The sequence below is a fragment of the Pleurodeles waltl genome, chromosome 5, assembly GCF_031143425.1.
Source record: "Pleurodeles waltl isolate 20211129_DDA chromosome 5, aPleWal1.hap1.20221129, whole genome shotgun sequence".
NCBI lineage: Eukaryota > Metazoa > Chordata > Amphibia > Caudata > Salamandridae > Pleurodeles > Pleurodeles waltl.
In genome coordinates, this window is record NC_090444.1 from 294874805 (window position 1) to 294899494 (window position 24690).

Genomic DNA, 24690 nt, shown 5'->3' on the forward strand with positions numbered 1-24690 from the left:
CACAATCTAAAAACTAACTTCACTAAAAGATGTATTTAAATTGTGAGCTTGGAGACCCTAAACTTCATATTTCTGTCTCCTCCCTAAGAGAATTAATCTGCACTTTGATAATATATAAAGGCAGCCCCCATGTTAACCTATGATAGAGATAGGCCTTGCAACTGTGAAAACAGAATTTGGCAATATTTCACTGTTAGGACATGTAAAACACATAAGTACATGTTCCACCTTTAACATACACTGCACCCTGCCTGTGAGGCTACCTAGGGCCTACATTAGGGGTGCCTTACATGTATAAAAAGGGAAGGTTTAGCCCTGTGACATGGGTACACTTGGCAAGTCGAATTGGCAGTTTAAAACTGCACACAGACACTGCAGAGGCAGGTCTGTGCCATGTTTACAGGGCTACTAATGTGGGTGGCACAACAAGTGCTGCAAGCCCACAAGTAGCATTTGATTTTCAGGCCCTGGGCACCTCCATTGCACTTTACTAGGGACTTATTAGTAGATCAAATATGCCAATCACGGAAAGCCAATTTACACATACATTTTACATCGGAGCACTTGCACTTTAGCACTGGATAGCAGTGGCAAAGTGCCCAGAGTGACAAAAACAGTAAAAACAGAGTCCAGCACACATCAACAACCTGGGAAACAGAGGCAAACAGTTAGGGGAGACCACGCCAAGGATGCCAAGTCTATCAGCATTACATTAGGTTTGTAACCTACATTAACTCCAAACAGTCATACCCAATATTGACAGCTGGCTGGAAGCAGATTTCCTCAGCTTCATGGCTGTAAATTTGAATTCATTTTGTTTGGGATCAAATGCAGAGGTTGCATTTCTGCCTAACAAATGTCAGCACTTTTTCATCAATGTTTCTTGCAGTCCATTAAATCAAACAATCTTTAACCGACAGAAAACAATGATCCCAAAAATATCGTTTATGGCAGCAGCTTATTCAACCAACCTATTAGGTTGGCATTAAGGGAGATTCATCCTCTACTGACGTATTAATATCAGCTACTAGTGGTAAGTGAGCAGTTAGCTCTCACCTAGATTAGTGTATTGATTTATACACAGGATTATCTAGCAAACATGTTTTAATATTATATTCGGGACTAATGATAATTCATTATAAGTGTTAGAAGACCAATACATTGGCTCTCACTGGTTGATAGAATTTTATTAAACTAGCATGTGCCTGTTTAGCTAACAGATTCACAAACACATATGCAGACGAGCCAAGTGCAGTAAACTTTGCAGCCATATATTTCTTAAATAAGGGGGAGATCAATCCTATGTCTAAGAACCCAGTATTTTGAGTTTTATTCTGCTTAGTTACACAAAAATTCCTCTTGTTGATTGTCTTTGTAGAAGCGCTGAAGGCATACCTGTTTTGAAGCCTTTGCAATGTCCGCACCAAGAGACAAAATGCACAGGTAGGGAATGTCATCATAGCTTGTAAAACATTTGCATGGAAACGTCAAGAGAATGTTTTAATGCACAGTTTTACTATTAGAAGGTGGTGAAATTATAACTAGAATTCAAAGCGTTCTACTGACGAGTAAAGATAGTGTTTTAATTTCTCTCCAACTACCGATGTATTTAAATTTGCACTAATATTATGTGATATTTTCCAAATGTGTTCTAATTGTGTGTTAAAGTAGGTTCCATGCTGTACCCACATATTTATCGGAGCCAAAATCTGACGAGATGCTGAGTTCAAAGCTATTTCAAACTGAGTTCTAACAGTTGCCCTGAGATCCAGATTGAGGGCTTGTGACTTTGGGGACAGCTTGCCCCAACACATATCTAAAACGGATTAGTGAAGGTCTGTTTGTGGCCAATAAAGACAGAGAAGTAAGGGGAATGGTACAATTTAGAGCGATAGTGGTTAGGGCCCACAAACAAAACTGAACATTATTGGATGATTTATGGTTGCTTGCAAAATTATTTTTACCTGCATTTGGTTACTATGGGGGTCATTATGACCCCGGCAATTTGCGGTAATATGGAGGAAAGTACTGGCAACAGCCTGGCGGTACTTTCCACCAAATTATAGCATTGGCGGTTTGGCTGAAGCCACACCACCAATGTACCACAAGGACCGCCACGGCTGTAACGGCCGCCCGGCTGGAGATATCAATCTCCAGCTCGGCGGCTGTCACTGTACCACCTGCGGGATCATGACCACCTACCGCCATGGTTTTCATGGCTTCCTTACCACCACGAAAACCATGGCAGTAGGCACTATCAGTTACAGGGAATTCCTTCCCTGTCACTGAGAGAGATGTTCCCTCCCCTCCTCCCCTCCACAGATTACCCCCCACCTCCCCTTCCTCTCCAGACCCCCTTCACACATGCATACACACACCCATTCCCACATTCATCCACGCATGCATACATCCATGCACACACACATCCGCACACACTTTCATACATACACGGAGACACGCATTCACACAACAACATACACAGACTCACTCCTCCAGACATGCACACACATACAACACGCATCACACACCTGCATACACGCATGCACAGACATACACACACACAACACCCCCTCCCCTTGTCGGAGCACCCACTTACCTGTGTCCAGGGGGTCCTCCAGCAGGAAACGGGGCTCTGCTGCCAGCAGCAGTGTCCGCCGGCAGAACACTGCCAGGCCATATGATTTCTCATAATACATCTGGCAGCGGTCTACTGGCGTGGGGCTGCTGCTGGCAGCATTGCCACCTTACCGCCATGCGCCAGCATGGCCACATCTGGATTTCCGCCATCCTTCTGGCGGAAATCCAGCTGTGGTCATAATACAGTGGACGGCTGGTATCCACGGCGACAGTCTTTTTAGTAATGCAGATGAGTTAAACTACTGCAGAGTGAAAATGTTCTCGCCATTGTAGATGACTGAGGACACCCATGCAGTTAGTGCTTTCAAACTAAAATGACAAATTTTCCGCATGGGGAAATAATTATTCGGCAAAAACTACAAAACAGGTCTAACACTGCTGCAGAAGAAGAACATTTTCAGGAGTTTGTTCAATGCATCGCAAAAAATATGCATCAGATGCCAAAAATATGCACTGCATCCTCCTGCATTATTTGATAATGACAGAGGAGCTGCAAATAAATGATTGTTAAGCCAACCGAGGCTGCTTCATCTATTTTAATCAAGGAAAGAGCATTATCATATTAACAAGGGAAACAATTATCTGTTTATTAACTTAATTTAGGTAGTAACAACACTACAAGGCATCATAGAAGGCTAAAATGAATATTTAATGAAGCAATGTGAGCAGCGTGTGAATTTAGGCAGTATGAGGAATGTGTTTATGTATTTTCTAATGACCTCCGGCCGATCAATGCCTCACATGCACTCAGTCACTTGGCTGATTCAGACAGAACATCCTCACCATCTAATGGGTCAATTAAACAGGCAATGAGGCAGAAAGCGTTGGTAAAGGATTTCGTCCCTAGCTTGGACTTACAGTCAAGCAGTTCTCTTCCTCTATCCACGGTTGAGAGCTGAAAACATTAAACAAAGCAGAGCGTTGTCTCCCAGTGTTTAAATATGCATTTGTCTCGACTTCAAATTTTATTGCATTATTTTGTGATCGTCACCTAACATCACACAGAGCAATAAAAAGTGAACCGTTCGTAATGTAACACTAGTAAAGGTTCAATAATTTAGAGATATGACACACCCGGTGAGTGATAGGTGGTTATCACAAATGCATATAGCCCGTGGTAAAATCAAAAAGCCAACCTGTAGTATGCTAAAGCATGATGAAGCAGAGAATGAAGGTTTTGATTTTAACGCATAAACGTAGTGCTGAAATAATCATGTGTGACATTAACCAAATTAATAAAGATTGTACGGGGACAAAATGTGCCCTCAGAGTAGTTTGCCATCATTTATACGCATGCTTTATATAACGTGGTGTATTAGGAATGCACTAATTCGACATAATCATAAACGTGTGCTACGATTTTGCTTATTTGAAATGCCTTAGCTTAGCATTACTTTAGCGGAGGCTTTGGCCTAGTTGCCTGGTCTCATGGTTTAAACGTTCGTATTTTTCCACTGTGCTATTAAACGTGTATTTCTGCTTGAAGCTGTACTTTTCCACAGAGACTGCTCGCATGCTTATCTTAAAGTTGGTGCCAGCATGGCATATTTTCTCTTAAATTCAAGGTCGGCTTGCAAGTGCGGACAATGGAGCCTCTGAGAGTAAGCTAATCGAGAAACAATGTTGCAAATTGCGTACCCATCTCCAAGGATAATGTATGCTTAAGTAAAAGCTTGAGAACTGTCGTTTTGGATTGGTCGATTTGAAGCTAACCTATGAACCCACCAATGGAGACCCTACAGGACTTGAACTGTTGCCTATAAAACCCAGGTGCACGAGAGGGAAGCTCTCTCTTCGGACATCCTGCCATTTTGACTTCGTAGCTACTATGACCCATTTTGCTGCGACGCCATTTTGAGAGACTTTGATGCTTTCTCTAGTCGAGAGAAAGAGACTTTAATGATTCTTGCCCTAGAGACTTTAACTTTGACTTGTCCCTTTGCATAAAATAGTAGCCTTAACCTGCCGCCGTGAGGCAATTGCCCCGTTCACCCCCGCCCCTTTGTCCTGTCCCATGCTGATCGAGAAACGGTACCTGTGAGACGAAGACTTCATTGATTGCTGATTGGAATTTGTAAATATGAAAGGAAAATTGTAAAATTGCATTGTGTTTCCTTTAGGTAACCAACTGCTGAATTTTGATAAGGGCCCTAGCTAGGAGTTTTCTAAATTGATGTTGCCAAATTGTTTTTGCATGAAGTCCCACATGCTGATGCTAATTTGAGGTTAGACGAGGATTCCATATGTCACACGATGCAATTGGAGATCTTGTTATGCTGACTAAATGTACGCAATTAGCCCATTACAGATTATCGTATTAGTGCTTTGCATTGCCACTATCGAATGTCTTGTGATTCAAATGCTACATAGATTACACTTGTTTCGACGATATGGACAGCTATTAATGTTCATTTATGTTTATCATTTGGTGTTGAGACACATTTATATTGTGCTAGCTTTGTTAATATAGGGAAATAAATTCACTAACTTTGCAATAAACTGGTGTGGTTATTCCTGACTGAAAGGTCAGGGTTCGCCGAAATGTATTCTGGATTAATTGTTAAGTGTTATGTTGTTCAAGGTGTTGCTTATGTTCGTTATTGATTATCGATAAGAGGTGATTGATCGATTAAGGGTACAGAGAGTTCCCACTTAGCCAAAAGATTCATCGACCTAAAGAGCATCCGAACGCAGGAAAATTGTTACCGCGTTCCGCTCTATCAGTAGATGGTAGCAGAGGACGGTTACGTCTTTTGGGACCCTGTACCATTAGAGTACATGGTGTCGAACTAACGGTTACGCACTTTGAGGCCTCATTCGAAAAGTTGAATTAGATTTTCTTGAATGAAAATAATTGACAAGATGATGATGGGCTAGGTCCACCGCGACTTTCCCGGGATCTCGGAGCTTGCGAATGGAGAGAAAGGAGATGTGGAAACAGCGTTGGCGGTACTAGTGATGGTATGAGTGAAGTTAGGGTTTGCGCTTGCACAGCTTATTGCCGCAGGGTGTGTGAAAGGGTTGCGAGGATTTTCCTTTTAAGGATAGCGGAGGTGCGACTCCAAGTGTAGAAGTAGAGAGGTCGTCGAACTTCATAGAGTAACGGAGGTGCGGCTCCGAGTGTGAGAGTAGGGAAGTCGTCGAACTTCATGTGCGTCTGGCGCTTTGTGCATAAAAAGGTCCACGTGGTTGTTGTTGTTGAGACGGGCCCTGCGAGGTCAAGAGACTCCGGAGTATGTTGATCCATGTTGTGGTCTGGGCGGTTTAGTAGGTTGATCGGGCGTGGTCAACGAGTGGGTACGTGTGTTAGGGAGTGATAGGAACTTCGACTTCGGGCTTTGACGAGATTCTAAGTGCACTAGAACAGATCATTGACAAGTTGAGAGTAGGTCTGCGGGTCAGATTTGCTTGCGAATGTGGGGATTGAGAAAGACGGAATAGCGGCCGAGGCTGGTGAAACAGATCGAATAGTGGTCGAGGTTAGTGAAAAGTCCCTAAGGTCCTGAAGCGATTATGTTACCCTTCCTGTAGTAAACCGACAGATCTGTTTTAGTTTTTGGTAGCTCGCGATACATGCAAAAGTTGTTACGGGAGGAACTGAGTGAAGGAGGATTAGCCGCGAGGCTTTGTCAGCCGCAGTGTGTGTGTGTGAGTGTGACGTCACTAAGAGCCGCGCTGGGATAGGTTGGTTGGAGAGAAGGGTCGCGCACAGATTGGACGCAGTCCGTGGCACTCGATTGGAAGGGGAAAGGCAGGTGAAGAGTATTCCGGGAATTAAAGTCACCTATTGATTACCAATCTTGTGGAATAACAGTGATCTATTGATTATAAACTTTGTGAATTAAAAGAAGAGAAAATGAAATTCCTTAAAGCATTTAGGAGTGCGATGAAGGGGGAGACTTACATTAAAGCGAGCGTAGGAGAGGAGACGCCGCCCGAGGGTACACCAGCTTACATTGTAATGGAGGAAAAAGGGGTAGCTCCGTGTCTTTGGCTAAAGCAATGGCACAAGTGGACAGAGAATCATGGGAGCGTAGCATTCCCGATACATGGGACATTCAATATAAGGGTCCTAGAGAATTTGAGATTTACGATGTATGACATGAAAGTACCTCCAAGGCCAGCACAGTTTGAGGCTCTAGCAATATGGGAACTCATGGCTAGGCAGCAACAGAAAAACAAGTTTGAAACAAGGATGAGGAAGGTAGAAAAGTCACTAGCGGATGCTAGGTGGGATAATGCACAGAAGGTGTGGAGGTCAGACGTATTGCAGGGAATAAAATTGTTCCCCGCAATTACTAAAGATGAAGAGGAGACAGGTAAGAAAGCTACCTGTAAGACAGACAGGAAGAGTTCCAAGGACAGAGAGGACGAGGAAAAGTTGAGAAAAGAAGAGGAGCTAGAGGATGAGGAATTGATAATGGAGTTGCTGAACGACCGTCCACCACCTTATGCAGAGAATGGACAAGGTCCAAGTACCAGTTCTGCCCCTCCGGCATCGGTACAGAACAGGGAAACGCAGAATACAGGAGCACCATCGGGATCTAAGGATCCGAGCTTACTGCTCACCCCACAGATACCGCAGATCAGGAGAATGTATCCAGATGTGCCCGTGTTGAAACCAGCAGAACGCTATCAGCCGCAGATGTCAGGGTACTACAGCAGTGATAACAGTGGAGGAATGATTCTAGATCCAACCGTAAGGGGCGTACAGAATGGTTACAACCCAACAATGGCACAAGCTGAATCAACTCAGTTTATGATGCCTCAAAAGCAAATGCAGGGAGGAAGTGTTCATGCTCAAATGACGGGGAGTCAGATGGGCATGCCGGCAATGATGGCCCATAATATGGGGATGAACATGCCTCAGAACATGGGAAATGGACAGAATCCAGATGCAATATCACTGCCCATTACTGTAGGTCCAGTGGTACCCTTGTATAGTCAGCCCAACTTAGGTATGAGCAGTCAGGGACAGATACTGCAGAATGGGACAGAAAAAAGGTGCATAGAAAACATTCCAGGGATAACTCCGATAGCGGCTCAGCCAACTGGGTCTGGGTCCTTGATGGAGTTTAGTCCCGTATGCGCTCAATCGACACTGGTGAGGTCGAGCCCCCCACTGATAATACCATTAACATCGAACACTGAAAAGTTGCCGCAACCATCGATGGCAGTCGATGTGAATGCTACACTGATGGGGGTAAATGCGCAACAGCTGACACAATGGTTCAACAGTTTAAATTTCACACAAAGTTCAGACAGTGGGAAAGGAGACGATTACTTGAGCAGGATGAGGCTGAACATGGAAGCACAAGAATTGGGGGAAGGGAATATGGGTGTGAACAGGTTAGAATCCTACACGGAAGAGGAATTGAGGTATCTATGTCCAAAGATCACGAAAGAGGTAAATAAGGTACATAAAAGTTTGCAGGAAGTAGCAGACAGGAACGGGATTGACATAGGCAAGACGAAACATTTGAGCAGGAGCTATAGGTTGGATTTTGGGACCACAGATTTTGAACACATGAGATCAGCAGGCATGAAGGCACACCTTAGAGAATTGTTGCAGAGTGCCCAAGTGTGGAGGTGTTTAGACAAGTGAGAAAGCAGATGGGTAAAGAGGAAGGATAAGAGGAGGGACAGTGCCACAGAGCACAATGAGAAAAGACCACAGAGTAGCGATACAGTAACTATGTTACCAATGAGGGAGACAGCAGGGGGAAAATTAGTACATGTACCATGGCACAGGAGCGATATTCAGTCTTTTACGAATGATTTTCCCAAACTGAGAGAGAAGCCGATTGAGTGGTATCAACAGACTGATAGGTTTGTGAAGCTTGCAAAATGTCTCTGGGAAGACCTGAACACTCTATTCGAGATTGTGGTTCCGGCAGATTTGTGGGAGGATTGCAAAAGAGCTGTAGGTTGGCCGACAAGTGAACCAGAGAGAGACAGAGAGACGGGTGCACCATCACCTATGGTGATGTGTCTGTACTATAAGGTGATTGAACATTTGAAGACGAAAGTTGCCTCGAAAAATGTGGATTGGCAGAAAATTGATCGAACTGCCCAAGAGGCTAAAGAATCGATTCATAGTTACTATGAGAGATTGTTGAAGGCGTTCAAGAATTACAGTGGCACAGAAGCAATAGAGGCGAAAGATATGCTTCATTTTGTGTTCAGATTTGTGGAAGGGCTGAGACCAGATATAAGTCAGATGATAAAATCACATTTGATCTGCTGGCAGTCGAAACCGATTGATGAAGTCTTGACTTATGCGAAATACTGTAGCGATGAAATTGAGGTGAAACAGAAAAGGCTGAAAGAAAAGGTGATGATGATGCAGCTTAAGGCGGCTCAGACAGGCTTGCAAGGTCTGCAGGGACTGCAAGGGTTGCCAGGGATGCAAGGGTTCCAACAGCAGGTACCGCAACAGCAGCCGCAGTTGCAGGGAGGCATGGTGTTTCAGCAACAGCAGCCGCAGTCGCAAGGAAACATGGCGTTTCAGCCACAGGGCAGAGGCAGAGGTAGAGGAGGTTTTGTGAATAATGGTCCGGATTTGAACACTGTTGTGACAGGTGTGCAGGCAATGAAGAAAGTGATGCCGTGTCACGCGTGCGGAAACGTAGGTCATTGGAAACGCGAGTGCCCGATGGTGGTGCAGGAAGGTGCAGGTGCAGGTGTAGGTGTTGGTCAGCAAAACAATGATGTCAATGCATTTCAGACAATGAGAGGACCAAAAATGAGGGGTCCAAACCCAAATTTTCAGACCATGAATCAATTGCAGGGATTACAACCTATGCAGCCGCAGCAGATGCAGATGCCCCGTGTGCAGATGACGCAAATGCAGCGATGCAACAGCAGTTACCTATGGTACCTAATCAACAAATGCAAATACCTTTGGCACCAATGAGTCAGCAGCAAATGATGGTTCCTCCACAGGTAACGGGTCAGGTAATGGGCACAAACGGCACAATACAACAGTTCCCATTACACAGTGAGAGTGGAATAAACAATGTATGGGAGAGTGAAAGTTCAGAAGAGGAAGGAGATTGTGTGCTTGCGGCATCCCTAGAAGTTGATCAAAAGGGTCCGTACGTAGAAGGAAGAGTAATGGGTCATCGTGTTTCATTCTTGGTTGACACGGGAGCCACACGTTCAACTGTTAAGAGCAGTGAAGTACCAAATTTGCCACTCTCAGGGAGGACAGTTCAAGTGGTGGGAGTAGCAAACAGGCATCTGACAAACCCAATAACAGATCCGATACCAGTCAACATTGGTAACTATCAAGGGGTACATCAGTTTGTGGTGTGTGACTCAAGCCCGATAGCACTGTTAGGAAGAGACCTATTGTGTAAATTGGGTTGCTCGATCATGTGTTCAAACGAAGGAATAACAATAGAGACGAGCAATGATGGGGAAGACGAAGACAGTGTAGAAGGGGATGAGATAGAAACAGTTGACGAAGAGTATCCTCTGATTTGTCTTTTACCAATGATAACTGAAGAAGATATCCCAGCAGAACTACGGGAAACAGTCGGAGAGAAAGTGTGGGACATGACAGGGAAAGAGGTGGGATTGATGAAAGGAGTAGAACCAGTAAAAGTGATGGTAAAGCCCAATGCGATCTTTCCCCAGACCCCACAATACCACATGCCACAAGATACCCTCATGAAAGTTGCCCAACTTATTGACGAATTTGTGAAGCAGGGAGTACTGAAAGAAGTATTAAGCAGCCCATGTAATTCACCGATAATGGGACTAATAAAGCCAAGTGGGAAAGTCCGACTTGTACAGGATTTGAGAAAAATAAATGACATCATAATCAAGTGCTGCCCTGTCGTACCGAATCCAGCTGTGATAATGTTTCAGATCCCTTGCGAGGCTGAGTGGTTCTCAGTCATCGATTTGTCACAAGCGTTCTTTTCTGTGCCTCTTCATGAGGACAGCCAATTCCTCTTTTGTTTCAAATTCCTAGACAGAGTGTACAGTTGGTGCCGAATTCCTCAAGGGTTTTCTGAGTCACCGTCGATATTCAATCAGGTTCTAAAGAGAGACTTGGAAGAGTTAGAGTTGCCATTCGAGTCAACCCTAGTACAGTACATAGATGACTTACTGGTTGCATCAAAGACAGAAAGTGGCTGCACAGCCGATACCATTGCTCTGTTGAACCATTTGGGAGAGAATGGACATAAAGTGTCTCCTTCCAAACTGCAGTTCTGTCAGAAGAAAGTATAATACTTGGGTCACCAGATAGAGAAAGGGTCACGGAAAATAATGAAGGAAAGAATTACCAGTGTACTTCAAATGAGTCCACCAAAGACAAGGAAGGAGGTGAGGAAGTGTTTGGGAATGGTGGGATACTGTCGCCAGTGGATTCCCAACTTCTCGTCTCTAGCAAAGCCTTTACTGAAATTGACCCAGAAGGATGCCTTGGATCAGATTGAACTGAAAGGGGATGAGATGGATGCTTTTGTTGAATTAAAGGAATGCATGTGCAGGGCTCCAGCTTTAGGTATGCCTGATTACACAAAGCCTTTCACATTGTTTTGCCATGAACGTGATGCATGTTCTTTGTCTGTCTTGACTCAAGCCCATGGTGGCGTAAACAGACCAGTAGCGTATTTTTCAGCTACTCTGGATCCGGTTGCAGCAGCACTCCCAGGGTGTTTGCGCGCCGTAGCAGCAGTTGGTATCAGCCTCACTCAGAGTGAAGGAATAGTGATGGGACACCCAGTAACAGTCATGGTCCCTCACTCAGTTGAGATACTTTTGACCCGCTCCCGAACACAGCACATGACTGGAGCAAGACTCACAAGGTATGAAACGACTATTCTGGGCTCACCGAATGTGCAGCTGAAAAGGTGCACTACGTTGAATCCAGCTACCTTGCTTCCTGGAGAACATGCTGAAATTGAGAACGCTGAAGACGTCGAGCATGACTGCCTTCAGGTGACTGAATTTTGCACAAAACCCCGACCGGACATCAAGGATACAAAACTTGATGAAAATGACCAAATTCTTTTTGTTGATGGTTCATGTCTAAGAGATGGGGTGGGAATTTTGAAAGCAGGATATGCTGTATGTACTGTGACAGGGGTCTTGGAAGCGGGATGGCTCCAAGGAGTCTATTCTGCACAAGTAGCAGAACTTGTAGCCCTTACTAGAGCATGTCAATTGTCTGCATTGATGAAAGTCACCATTTACACTGATAGCCAATACGGGTTTGGGATTGTGCATGACTTTGGACAACTGTGGTCACAGAGAGGTTTCCTGACTTCTTCAGGATCCCCAGTGAAAAATGGGGAGAGAATAAGGGAATTGTTACATGCCATTCAAGTACCAGCTGAAGTTGCAGTGGTAAAGTGCAGTGCTCACACGAAAGGACAGGACTATGTGTCTCTGGGAAACGCCTATGCAGATCAAGTCGCAAGATTTTGTGCCTTGAACTGTATATTGTTAAGGGATGATTGGAATACAATAAGTGAACCAGAACTCGAACCAGCTGAAGCATTTGCCTTGAAGGTCGTAGATACAATAGAAGAACTAAAAGCACTACAAAGTAATGTCAGGGAGGATGAAAGAGATTCCTGGATTAAATCACAATGCATGAAAAGACAAGACGAGCTATGGGTTTCACATGAGAGAAAATTTGTTTTGCCAAATAGTCTCTTATCACAGCTTGCGCGGTTCTATCATGGGCAAGCTCACCTAGGGAGAGATGCCATGATAAGATTATTCAAAACTGATTGGTTTAACCCCAGATTTCGTCAAGCTGCAGAAGCAGTTTGCCATCGATGTGTCACTTGCCAACAGATGAACCCAGGAAAGGGAACAGTTGTGAACGCGAGCCACATTGGTAGGGCAAGCGGTCCTTTTAGCCGAATGCAGATGGACTTCATTGAGATGCCTGTGCATGGAGGTTTAAGATATGTGTTGGTGATTGTGTGCATTTTTAGTCATTGGATTGAGGCATACCCCACACGTAGAAATGACAGTCTTACAGTTGCCAAGCTATTATTGAGGGAGTTAATACCACGTTTCGGATTCCCGATCTCTTTAGAATCAGATAGGGGAAGTCACTTCAATAACGAGGTGATGAAGTTACTTTGCGAAGCACTGAACATTGAGCAAAAGCTGCACTGTAGCTATCGCCCTGAGGCATCAGGACTGGTGGAGCAGATGAATGGTACGCTGAAATCGAGAATGGCAAAAATATGTGCATCAACAAATTTGAAATGGCCTGACGCATTGCCCTTAGTGCTGATGTCAATGAGGAACACTCCGGATAGAAAAACTGGATTGTCTCCGCACTAAATTCTCATGGGCAGGGCCATGAGACTTCCTACAGTTCCCGCAAACATGCTTTTGAATATTACAGATGATATGGTGTTAGACTACTGCAAAGGTCTGGCTGACGTGGTTCGCTCTTTCTCTCACCAGGTGGAGGCGACCACCTTGCCACCGATCCAAGGTCCAGGACACGCACTGAAAGCAGGTGACTGGGTCGTGATAAAGAAGCACGTGAGGAAGTCGTGTCTGGAACCCCGTTGGAAAGGCCCTTTCCAAGTGATCCTGACGACAACAACCGCTGTGAAGTGCGCGGGGGTTCCCAACTGGATTCACGCCAGTCATACAAAGAAGGTGTTGTGTCCCACAGATGAGGAAGTTGAAGCGCTGAAACTACCAGTGCCTGATAAAACGGTGCCGAGTGCTGAGACAGAACAAAAGCGAACTGAAAGCGAACAAGCAACAGCAGGAGAAAAAGAGATATCATTGGGGAACGAAGAGTCCGACTCACTTGGGGAAGACCAAGGAGAAAGTTCAGACAGCGACGACGAAGCTGCAGGTGACAAAGAGCCTGAAGCAGCTGAGGGTAGCAAAAAGCCTGAAGCAGCTGAAGGTGACAAGGAACCTGAAGCAGCTGAAAGTGATACAGAGCCTGAAGAAAGTAACGGTGACGGAGGGCTCGAGGAGAGTGAGAAGGCAGGAGAGCCTGAGCAGAAGGGGGCTTTCCCAGAAACAGACGATACAGAAAAAGAAAAGGAAAACGTGACTGATTCCCCTGAAGGTGGGGACAAAGAAGAGCAGGACGAAAGCCTCTACAGAAAAGGTCGCAGGTCCATCAAACGGACACGGTGCAAAAAGAAGACTAAGTATCTCACCGATAAAAGAAAAGGGTAAAGAAGGTTTGAACGAAGGAGGAAGGCCGAAAGTGAAAGAGAAAAGAAAGGAAGTGACTGTTGTGGAACAATCGTCAAGTGAAGAAAAGGACTTGGCGAAGGAGGAGAGTGCCAGCGAAGCAGAATCAAAGAGAGAAGCAAAATTGAAAAGGAAAAGGATACCAAACAAGAGGTATTCCGGTCCTGAATGGGCATATGCAGTCAATGATGATTGGACTGATGAGTTTGTATCTCTAAGCATCGAGAACGAAGAAGAAGGAGAGATACAAATAGAAAAGAAAAGTTTCATAGACTCTGTTGATTGAAACGGAAGTAAATGGCATTGCTTGCTGCAATCTAACGTGAGATAAACAACCAGCTGAGACATTGCTAAAACCGAATTGAGACAGATGCTGCTAACCGAAAAGTGACTGGCCTTTTGAAGAAGACGGTGTGAACATTGTGCTCGTTCAGCTTTGTAACTGAATTGCTAAGTAGTTTCATTTATAGATGCTTCTAGCTCTCTGATTCTATACAGATCATGCCTGGGTACGCTATGCAAAACAATAGAAAGAAGTATTGTAAATACGTGTGTATAGGCTTAGTACTAACATGTGTACTAATAATAATGGCAATTGTGTTTGGAATGCATGGGAAAGGTGAGAATGAGACTATTACTGCTTCTACTATGGTTCCTGTTACTGTCACTGAACTAACACCATTGAAAAGACTAGCAATGGATGAGAGGCTCTTGCATGATAAGAAAGAGCTTTCGTATAACGTTTTCTATCGCTTACTAACAGAGTATGTTGAGACTATGGATGCGAAAGATTGTTATGTGTGTACCCAGATACCGACATCAGTAAAGGAAGGGGTGACTTATCACCACATGCCTCTTACATATGGGATTACATGTAGTTTAGTAATGTCTAGGTTTTATGGTCAATCTAACATACAGTATTTTTTCTCAAATTATGATGTTACCTTTGCTTATGTTCCTATAATAGCTCAGCTAAGCGAGACTGCAAAATATTGGGATTACAAAATTATGAGGGATTTTTTCGAGCCAATGCAACCTTTTGAAACGGCTCATGCTCATAGGGAGAACCTTACATGCTCCGTCTCTGCTGTAGAAATACGTTTTTTAGATCGCACAGATGATAGAAGGGCTCAAATGAAGGCGAAATTAGAAAAAGAACTGCATAAGAGGACTTCAGTAGATAATTATGATTTTGCTGCTATAAAGACACAAGGGAAAATAGCTTTAGATGCTTGGCATGTAGGGAAGTTTTGTATATATCGAGGTGAATCTTACTATGACAATATTTTTGTAGGAGCGAGTGAATGCAAACATACGTTTATTTTTAAGGCCAAATGGACATTCATGATGGACGGACTTGACCCTGTCATTCCAGGGGTGTATTACATTTGTGGGCATAATGCCTATTATCGTCTTCCAAAGGGATGGTGGGGAAGATGTTATTTGGGTATAGTGTTTCCGAAGGTTTATCAACTGGATGACATATCGATGATTAAAAAGACACCTGGATCACACCGTATCCAGAAAAGAGAGACCGCAGCTGCTGTGGTAGGTGATATATTTGGAGCCATGATTCCTTCATTGGGAGTTGTGCTGAATTCCATCAAAATAAGGAAGTTGTCTACTATAGTGGATAACATGCTGACAAAGTTTTCAGGTGCTATAATCCTGATGGATGCTGAACTTGCAGCGGAAAGAGCTATGACTCTTCAAAATAGGCTTGCTTTAGACATTCTTTTAGCAAAGGATGGAGGCGTTTGCAAAATGATTGGTGCACGTCACTGCTGCACCTACATACCGGATAATAGTGTGAAAATTAAAACTATGCTTGCTAATCTAACAAAAGAAAGTGCAGATTTGAAGGAACTGAAAGAACCAGGAGTGTGGGAGAAGGTTGGAAAGGGACTTGCTTCAGTGGGACATTGGATTGGGGGAATTTGGAATGGAATATTATTGAAAATAATAGAAGGAATATTAATAGTGATAATTTGTGTATTTGGAATTTGGGGAATAAAAAGGGGAATAATAATGATTATGGAGAGGATTAAAAGAAGAAAGGAGGAGAAAATAATGAAAAGAATGGCAGAAGAATACAAAGAGCAAACTAGGGGAACTAAGAGGAAAAGGGAGCTGACAGAATTTTAATGAGATAAAATTTGTGGGCTAAATTTGTGTGATGACAAGTAGTCATCAGAGGAGGGATTGATGAAGCAGAGAATGAAGGTTTTGATTTTAACGCATAAACGTAGTGCTGAAATAATCATGTGTGACATTAACCGAATTAATAAAGATTGTACGGGGACAAAATGTGCCCTCAGAGTAGTTTGCCATCATTTATACGCGTGCTTTATATAACGTGGTGTATTAGGAATGCACTAATTCGACATAATCATAAACGTGTGCTACGATTTTGCTTATTTGAAATGCCTTAGCTTAGCATTACTTTAGCGGAGGCTTTGGCCTAGTTGCCTGGTCTCATGGTTTAAACGTTCGTATTTTTCCACTGTGCTATTAAACGTGTATTTCTGCTTGAAGCTGTACTTTTCCACAGAGACTGCTCGCATGCTTATCTTAAAGTTGGTGCCAGCATGGCATATTTTCTCTTAAATTCAAGGTCGGCTTGCAGGTGCGGACAATGGAGCCTCTGAGAGTAAGCTAATCGAGAAACAATGTTGCAAATTGCGTACCCATCTCCAAGGATAATGTATGCTTAAGTAAAAGCTTGAGAACTGTCGTTTTGGATTGGTCGATTTGAAGCTAACCTATGAACCCACCAATGGAGACCCTACAGGACTTGAACTGTTGCCTATAAAACCCAGGTGCACGAGAGGGAAGCTCTCTCTTCGGACATCCTGCCATTTTGACTTCGTAGCTACTATGACCCATTTTGCTGCGACGCCATTTTGAGAGACTTTGATGCTTTCTCTAGTCGAGAGAAAGAGACTTTAATGATTCTTGCCCTAGAGACTTTAACTTTGACTTGTCCCTTTGCATAAAATAGTAGCCTTAACCTGCCGCCGTGAGGCAATTGCCCCGTTCACCCCCGCCCCTTTGTCCTGTCCCATGCTGATCGAGAAACGGTACCTGTGAGACGAAGACTTCATTGATTGCTGATTGGAATTGGTAAATATGAAAGGAAAATTGTAAAATTGCATTGTGTTTCCTTTAGGTAACCAACTGCTGAATTTTGATAAGGGCCCTAGCTAGGAGTTTTCTAAATTGATGTTGCCAAATTGTTTTTGCATGAAGTCCCACATGCTGATGCTAATTTGAGGTTAGACGAGGATTCCATATGTCACACGATGCAATTGGAGATCTTGTTATGCTGACTAAATGTACGCAATTAGCCCATTACAGATTATCGTATTAGTGCTTTGCATTGCCACTATCGAATGTCTTGTGATTCAAATGCTACATAGATTACACTTGTTTCGACGATATGGACAGCTATTAATGTTCATTTATGTTTATCATTTGGTGTTGAGACACATTTATATTGTGCTAGCTTTGTTAATATAGGGAAATAAATTCACTAACTTTGCAATAAACTGGTGTGGTTATTCCTGACTGAAAGGTCAGGGTTCGCCGAAATGTATTCTGGATTAATTGTTAAGTGTTATGTTGTTCAAGGTGTTGCTTATGTTCGTTATTGATTATCGATAAGAGGTGATTGATCGATTAAGGGTACAGAGAGTTCCCACTTAGCCAAAAGATTCATCGACCTAAAGAGCATCCGAACGCAGGAAAATTGTTACCGCGTTCCGCTCTATCAAGCACACGAACATTTTTTGAACAAGCATGCGTTTGATTGTGTCAGCACACGTAAGCCAGACTTATTGACATTGTCTATGGTTAAATATAGTAGCTAACAGTTCCCAGTTTTCTACAGGGAGTTAGGCCACTGAGCGACTTAGTAAAAGGGTCAAAGTTATACACTTAGTCATCAACCCATTCCCATAACCACACATCACCACAGACTAATTATCAACAAAACTTATCCACTCATAACAAGCATTGGCAAAGCCCATATGTTTTCCTTCGAAGTACTGAAGCATGAAAACACAAGCATGCACAAATGTGTATTGATGGTAATAGTAACAGCAGTTTTGCTAATAGATATGGTAAAGATAATGGTGATAAGAATGGTCTTGGTGGTAATTATATTGTTGTTGGTAATGGGTCATACTTTAGTCACAACAAAATTCTTAAAAGCCTACTACAGTAGAAAAAATATATAAGCTGGAACAATTTCAGCAGAAGCTTATGCATGAAGCATTGTTCTTCTCAAAACATGAAAAGGCCCCATTCTGTAATGGAACTTAGAAGAAATTTCAACACCTTTCTTTAAATAATGACAATTGTCTTTTCTGGAGAAGCACTTCGAAACTTTTTCAAACTTTTTGACTTTCTGATTTTCACCTGAGCCATAACCCCCAGCATCATCTATAGTAAAGATCTTAGGGTGAAGGTCGATGAAATGTTGCTGATACTTGAACTTTTCAGATCAGAAGGGTACAAATAATTATGCCTTTTCTTCTTATTAGATGCTGATCGCACTGAAGTAGCTGCCTTAATTGGATCTCAATTAGAATACTACATTTCACTTTGTGCAGGTATAAATAAATCACTCATTCATCTGCATCATTGCATAGAAAATAAAGCTATGAGGTCAGTGTTATTAGCTTACAGCTATTCAAGCACATCACCTCTGTTACAGTAACTACACTGGTTCGCAATCAGTGCTAAAATTCAATTGGAGATTCTTCGATTATTTCACAAGACAGCCTTTACTTCCCATTTGCATAGTTTATCACATCATCTCCACATACTAAAATATTTGCTCCCTTACACAAATCTTCTGGTGAGTGCCCTTGTGGCCATAACACAACCCTACTGCTATTTCAGGGGAAACACCCGGAACAACGACTCCTAAACCACAAAGTCATGGAAAACGAAAGCAAAACAACGGTTTCGTTTTTCACGACTTCCTGGTTTTCGCGCCTTAACCATGCATGTGTGAACCACGTACATGCGTGGTTAAGGCACAGAAGAAGGGAGTAGACGCAGTGAAAGAGGAGGTAAGTTCGGCTGGGGTAGGGGTGGGGACTTGGGGTATTTTTAGTTTTTGGGGTGGGGTGGGGGCTTGGGGTGATTAGAGTTTAAGCGGGGAGGGGGTCAGGGTTTAGGTTTAAGGAGTGGGTTGGGAGACTTTAGATTTTAGGGGAGAGGGTTGGGGTTGTGGTAATTTTGGGGTTGGGGGTTGGGGTTGTTGTTGGGGTGGGGGGGTCACAGTAATTGTTAGGGGTGGGGGTTAGGGGGGATGCATGTTGGAACCGTGCATGCTGATCACCAATGCCTTTACCAGGAATGCCTTCACAACAAAAAATCGTTGTAAAGGCATTCCTGGCAAAGGCATTAGTAATACCAATGAGTTTGTTGTTCCGAACTCGTTGTTGAGCCATGGGTGCTTGAAGCACTTGTGGTTGCAACATATAACCCTATTTCAGAACTCCTTTTCCCCTATATCAAATTCAGAAGAAAGTAGAAAACATTTACATTTAATTCTGGCTATCATTTCCACTTGATCCCTGTTAGAAATGGGGTCTTCGGTTGACAGTCACGTTACCCCCTGTTCAAGAAAGGACCCTCACTCTAGTCAGGGTCAAAGAGAATCACCCTCAGCTAACCAGTGCTTACCCCCTTGGTAGCTTGGCAGAGCAGTAGGCTTAACTTCAGAGTGATAGGTGTAAAGTATTTGTACCAACACACACAGTAACTTAATGAAAACACTACAAAATTACACAACACAGGTTTATAAAAATAGAAAACATTTATCTAAACAAAACAAGACCAAAATGACAAAAATCCACAATACACAGTTCAAGTTATCAATTAAAAAGTAAAAAGAGTCTTTAAGTAGTTTAAAACACACACTAACACTGTTAGCGTGAAAATGTACCTTGGGTGCGTCAAAAATAACCCAGCATGGGCGAATGTGTGTCAAAAAGGGCTTGTGATGAGTCAATTTCACTCAAGAGCGAGACCTTGTGTCGTTTCTCCTTTTGTCGGGTCGGGCGTGTTGTTTCTTCTCTCCGCAGGAGAGCGATTAATCGATCCGGTCAGCACTCTCGGGTCCGGGAAGGCCCTGCGTTGTTTTTACATGCCCAGCGGTACTTGTGTCAGAAATCCAGCTGCACGATGATTAAAAAACCACGCAGCACGGGTTTCGATCTCCCAGCCTCCGTCAGTGATGCTGCACGTCGTTTCTCCAGCTCCGTGTGTTGATTCTTTGGTCGCGTTGCAGGCGAGTGCCGATTTTCAGCCGCAAAGCCAGCATTGCATCGATTTTTCAGCTGCAGATTAGAGTAGCATCAATCTTTTCCCCAAACGGCGCTCTGTGTGTGGATTTCTTCCTCTTGGGCTACCAGCTTCTCCTTTCAGGGTCCCAGGAACTGGATGGGCACCACAGGGCAGAGCAGGAGTCTCAAGAGAGACTCCAAGTGCCAGGAGAGAGAAGTCTTTGCTGTCCCTGAGACTTCAAACAACAGGAGGCAAGCTCTAAATCAAACCCGTGGAGAGTTCTTCTCAAGATGGAAGGCACACAAAGTCCAGTCTTTGCCCTTTTACTCTGGAAGAAGCAGCAACTGCAGGATAGCTCCACAAAGCACAGTCACAGGCAGGGCAGCTCTTCGTCCTCAACTCTTCTCCAGGCAGAGGTTCCTCCTGGTTTCCAGAAGTGTTCTAAAGTCTGTGGTTTGGGGTGCCCTTCTTATACCCAATTTCTCCTTTGAAGTAGTCCTACTTCAAAGCAAAGTCTCTCTTGAATGTGAAATCCTGCCTTGCCCAGGCCAGGCCCCAGACACTCACCAGGGGGTTGGTGGCAGAATTGTGTGAGGGCAGGCACAGCCCTTTCAGGTGTAAGTGACCACTCTTCCCCTCCCTCCTAGCACAGATGGCTCATCAGGAAATGCAGACTACAGCCCAGCTCCCTTTGTGTCACTGTCTAGTGTGAGGTACAACCAGCCCAACTGTCAAACTGACCCAGACAGGGAATCCACAAACAGGCCGACTCACAGAAATGGTATAGGCAAGAAAATGCTCACTTTCTAAAAGTGGCATTTTCAAACACTTGGGGGGTGATTCTCACCTTGGCGGGCGGCGGAGGCCGCCCGCCAGAGTTCCCCCTCCAAAATACTGCTCCGCGGTCGAAAGACCGCTGAGGTTATTTTGGCTTTTGCACTGGGCTGGCGGGCGACCGCCAAAAGGCCGCCCGCCAGCCCAGTGCAAAAGACCCTTCCCACGAGGACGCCGGCTCAGAATTGAGCCGGCGGAGTGGGAAGGTGGGACGGGTGCAGTGGCACCCGTCGCGTATTTCAGTGTCTGCAAAGCAGACACTGAAATACAAAGTGGGGCCCTCTTACGGGGGCCCCACGACAACCCATACCGCCATCCTGTTCCTGGCGGGAGAACCGCCAGGAACAGGATGGCGGTATGGGCTGTCAGAATCCCCATGGCGGCGCAGCTCGGATTCTAATGGGCAGCGGAAAACCGGCGGTTTTCCGCATCTGACCGCGGCCAAACCGCCGCGGTCAGAATGCCCTGCGGGGCACCGCCAGCCTGTTGGCGGTGCTCCCGCCAACCCTGGCCCCGGCGGTCCATGACCGCCGGGGTCAGAATGACCCCCATAATCTTAAAATCAACTTTACTAAAAAATGTATTTTTAAATTGTGAGCTCAGAGACCCCAAACTCCATATGTCTATCCGCTCCCAAATGGAACCTACACTTTAATCATATTTAAAGGTAGCCCCCATGTTAACCTAGGAGAGGGACAGGCCTTGCAACAGTGAAAAATGAATTTAGCAATATTTCACTGTCAGGAAATACAAAACACATTACTATATGTCCTACCTTATCCATACACTGCACCCTGCCCTTGGGGCTACCTAGAGCTTACCTTAGGGGTGTCTTACATGTAAGAGAAGGGAAGGTACCCAAGTGCCAAGTCAAATTTACAGTTAAAACTGCACACACAGACACTGTGGTGGCTGGTCTGGGACATGATTACAGAGCTACTTATGTGGGTGGCACAACCAGTGCTGCAGGCCCACTAATAGCATTTGATTGACTGGACCTGGGCACCTCTAGTGCACTGTACTAGGGACTTACTAGTAAATCAAATATGGCAATCATGGATAAGCCAATCACATACACATTTTGTAAAAGAGTACTTGCACTTTAGCACTGGTTAGCAGTGGTAAAGTGCCCAGAGTAATAAAAACAGCAAAATCAGAGTCCAGCACACATCAACAACCTGGGGAACAGAGGAAAAACGTTAAGGGAGACCACGCCAAGGATGAAAAGTCTAACAATCCCATAGTATCAAAAGAACTAATGGTGAGCAACCAATCTATAAAACATACTGAAACGTCAAGTGAAAGCAAGAGAAATACTACGATTCTCAATTTGGGGAAAGGTTCTTGCTGAAGAACGAACTCTTAGAGATAAACATGGACCATTTGGAATACTGTAGCATCTCTTCTCTGGATTCTGGGAACCCTGCGGAGCTCCTAGGCCCAGAAAAAGAAGAAACTCAGTACGTTATTCCTGACCTGAATATTGACTGCTCAGTAATAACTGAGTGTTGGCTCCAAAATCCCTTGGACACTGGCACTGCCTCTTCATGTTTCCTGAATAATATATTACGTCTTAAAAATGAAGATGATCAGTGGTGATGTAGCAATAATATATAAAGATTAGATAGTTAAGGTCCTACTCGTGTCTTCGCATCTATATCATGGAAGATTTAACTATGAACTCTTCTAATGCTGATTCTATTATTATTTTAGGCAGAAAGCCTCTCTTTGTCCTAGACCTAAACATTATTTAACCAACTATTGTCTGAGCTCTTCTAGTTAATTTCAGTGCTCAGTACCAGGAGTCCAATGGCCAATATAATACTCCATGGTTACAGAAAATAAATTTATAGGTTGAGCACATTAGCCTTAATTGATTAATTATATTATACCATATCTTGCTGCCACCAATTTTATTTTGAATATGGTTTTGCTTAGCCACCAAGACTTTCATTTTCAGGCACCCAAATATCCAGTTTAGGGAAATTTGTGGATTTCAAAACGTTAAATATTTGAAATAGCCTGGAAATCATTGCTTTTGAACTTTCAATGGATAAGGCTGATGCTCTAAATACCCTAATATAGAAATTATAGGGCACATTTTTAATGAAATATGTAAAACTATATAATTTCTTTCCAGTACTGTATTTCAGGGCAGACGTTTGCTCCTATTTCACAGCTCAAAAGCAAGTATTTAAGGTCATCAAACAAGTGCCCCAGTAGGCCCAAAGGAACTGACTGGTTTACATCATGTCATTGGGGTTCAAAACACCCTAGAAATGTGTATTGCTTGAACATTATGTATGCATTAATGCTGCATTTAAACTTTCCTGCACAAATTATAATGTGTTAATCCATGATTAGGCTTTCCTGTTTTAGGTTTAGGCCTAAATTAACTCATAACGCCTCATCCGATGGGAAACAGCCCTCATCAGTGTATACATATAAACATTGATAAAAAAAAAAGCCTGCACTAATAAACCATAAAATGCAATTCAAAGAAATAAAGTTGGGAGAGAATTAGTCCTTTTGATGTATTTCTGAAGCGGCCAACATGTTGTAACATTGTTATACAAGTTAGCAACAAAAAATACTCATCTAAGATTATTTTGCTTGAGTTTTGTTGTTTAGGGATCTCACTAAAATATTGTTTCTTCTTCTTTTTGGTTTCCTCTGATTTTGTGTGATTGAATTAAAGGTGCTGGAATTAGAGGATGTTTCAGATCTTATCTGATAACTTTATATACTGTAAACAATCTGGGATTAATAAAATCATGTATTGCCTGTTGACACTGTTAAATTATTTCACTGAATAATGAAATAGTATACATCAGTAAAGATTGTTATGAGCCAACTATCACATTCACACCCAGATATAGAATGAGCAAAACCGTTTGATACATCATCCCCACTTTCTAAGAAGTCACTGTTGATAGCAGGTCAATTGCCAAACATTCCAGGATTTAAGCATTCATTGCAAGGTGTAATGATAGGTACCTAAGAACAGTATTGTAATCATGCACATGGGATACTGGTGAAAACATGACTTTCCACATACCAGCACAGTTCATAGCTGCAAGGTGCCCCATTGTTGTGTGTCCCACCATCAGCTAATCCTTGCTTTTCACCCAACTGCACTTTACTGCTGGGGCTTTTAAGCCCATTCTTAAAGATTCACTGCAAAATTTAAAATCCCATAATGCACTGTGATGTCTGTCACAAAGTGAGACATTTGCCAAAGGGACACTTGACAACTATGACTGTCCACACAACAGCAGCACCACCTTAATGTAGCCTGATAAGGAGTGCAGAGAAGCAGTAGCGGTCATGCTTAAACCATCATTTTTTAAATGCCTTGAATGCAAGGCTAACAAATTAATCTAGTGTTATTGAACCTTTTAGAGGTTTCCCTAGGTGCTATGCTGTTGACAGGGTTGAGCAGCCCTACAGTGTCATAATTTTCAGTAAAGAGTAGGTGAATGATCCTTAACTGTGTCCAGGGATTGTTTTATCAAACATTTAGATATAGCACTCTTATTTTTAACCAACTAACAGCCCTGTAAATCAGACAGAGTCCTGACAGAGTGAATGTTAAACTATGTCTATTATTGTTTTGTATTAGAATGGCTGGGCCATGGGCTGTGATTGGTTTGAGGGGGAGTGCTAGGCACTCCCCCTCAGTGAGCGTGTATGTTTGGCCAGTTGTCTTGGGCC

General features: G+C 43.5%; 1 protein-coding gene across 1 annotated transcript in view; it reads right to left on the bottom strand.

Moving 5' to 3' along the window:
• Positions 1 to 24690, bottom strand: part of KCNK12 (potassium two pore domain channel subfamily K member 12) — a 551321-nt gene that overhangs the window by 389322 nt on the left and 137309 nt on the right. The gene's annotated exons all lie outside the window — the stretch shown is intronic.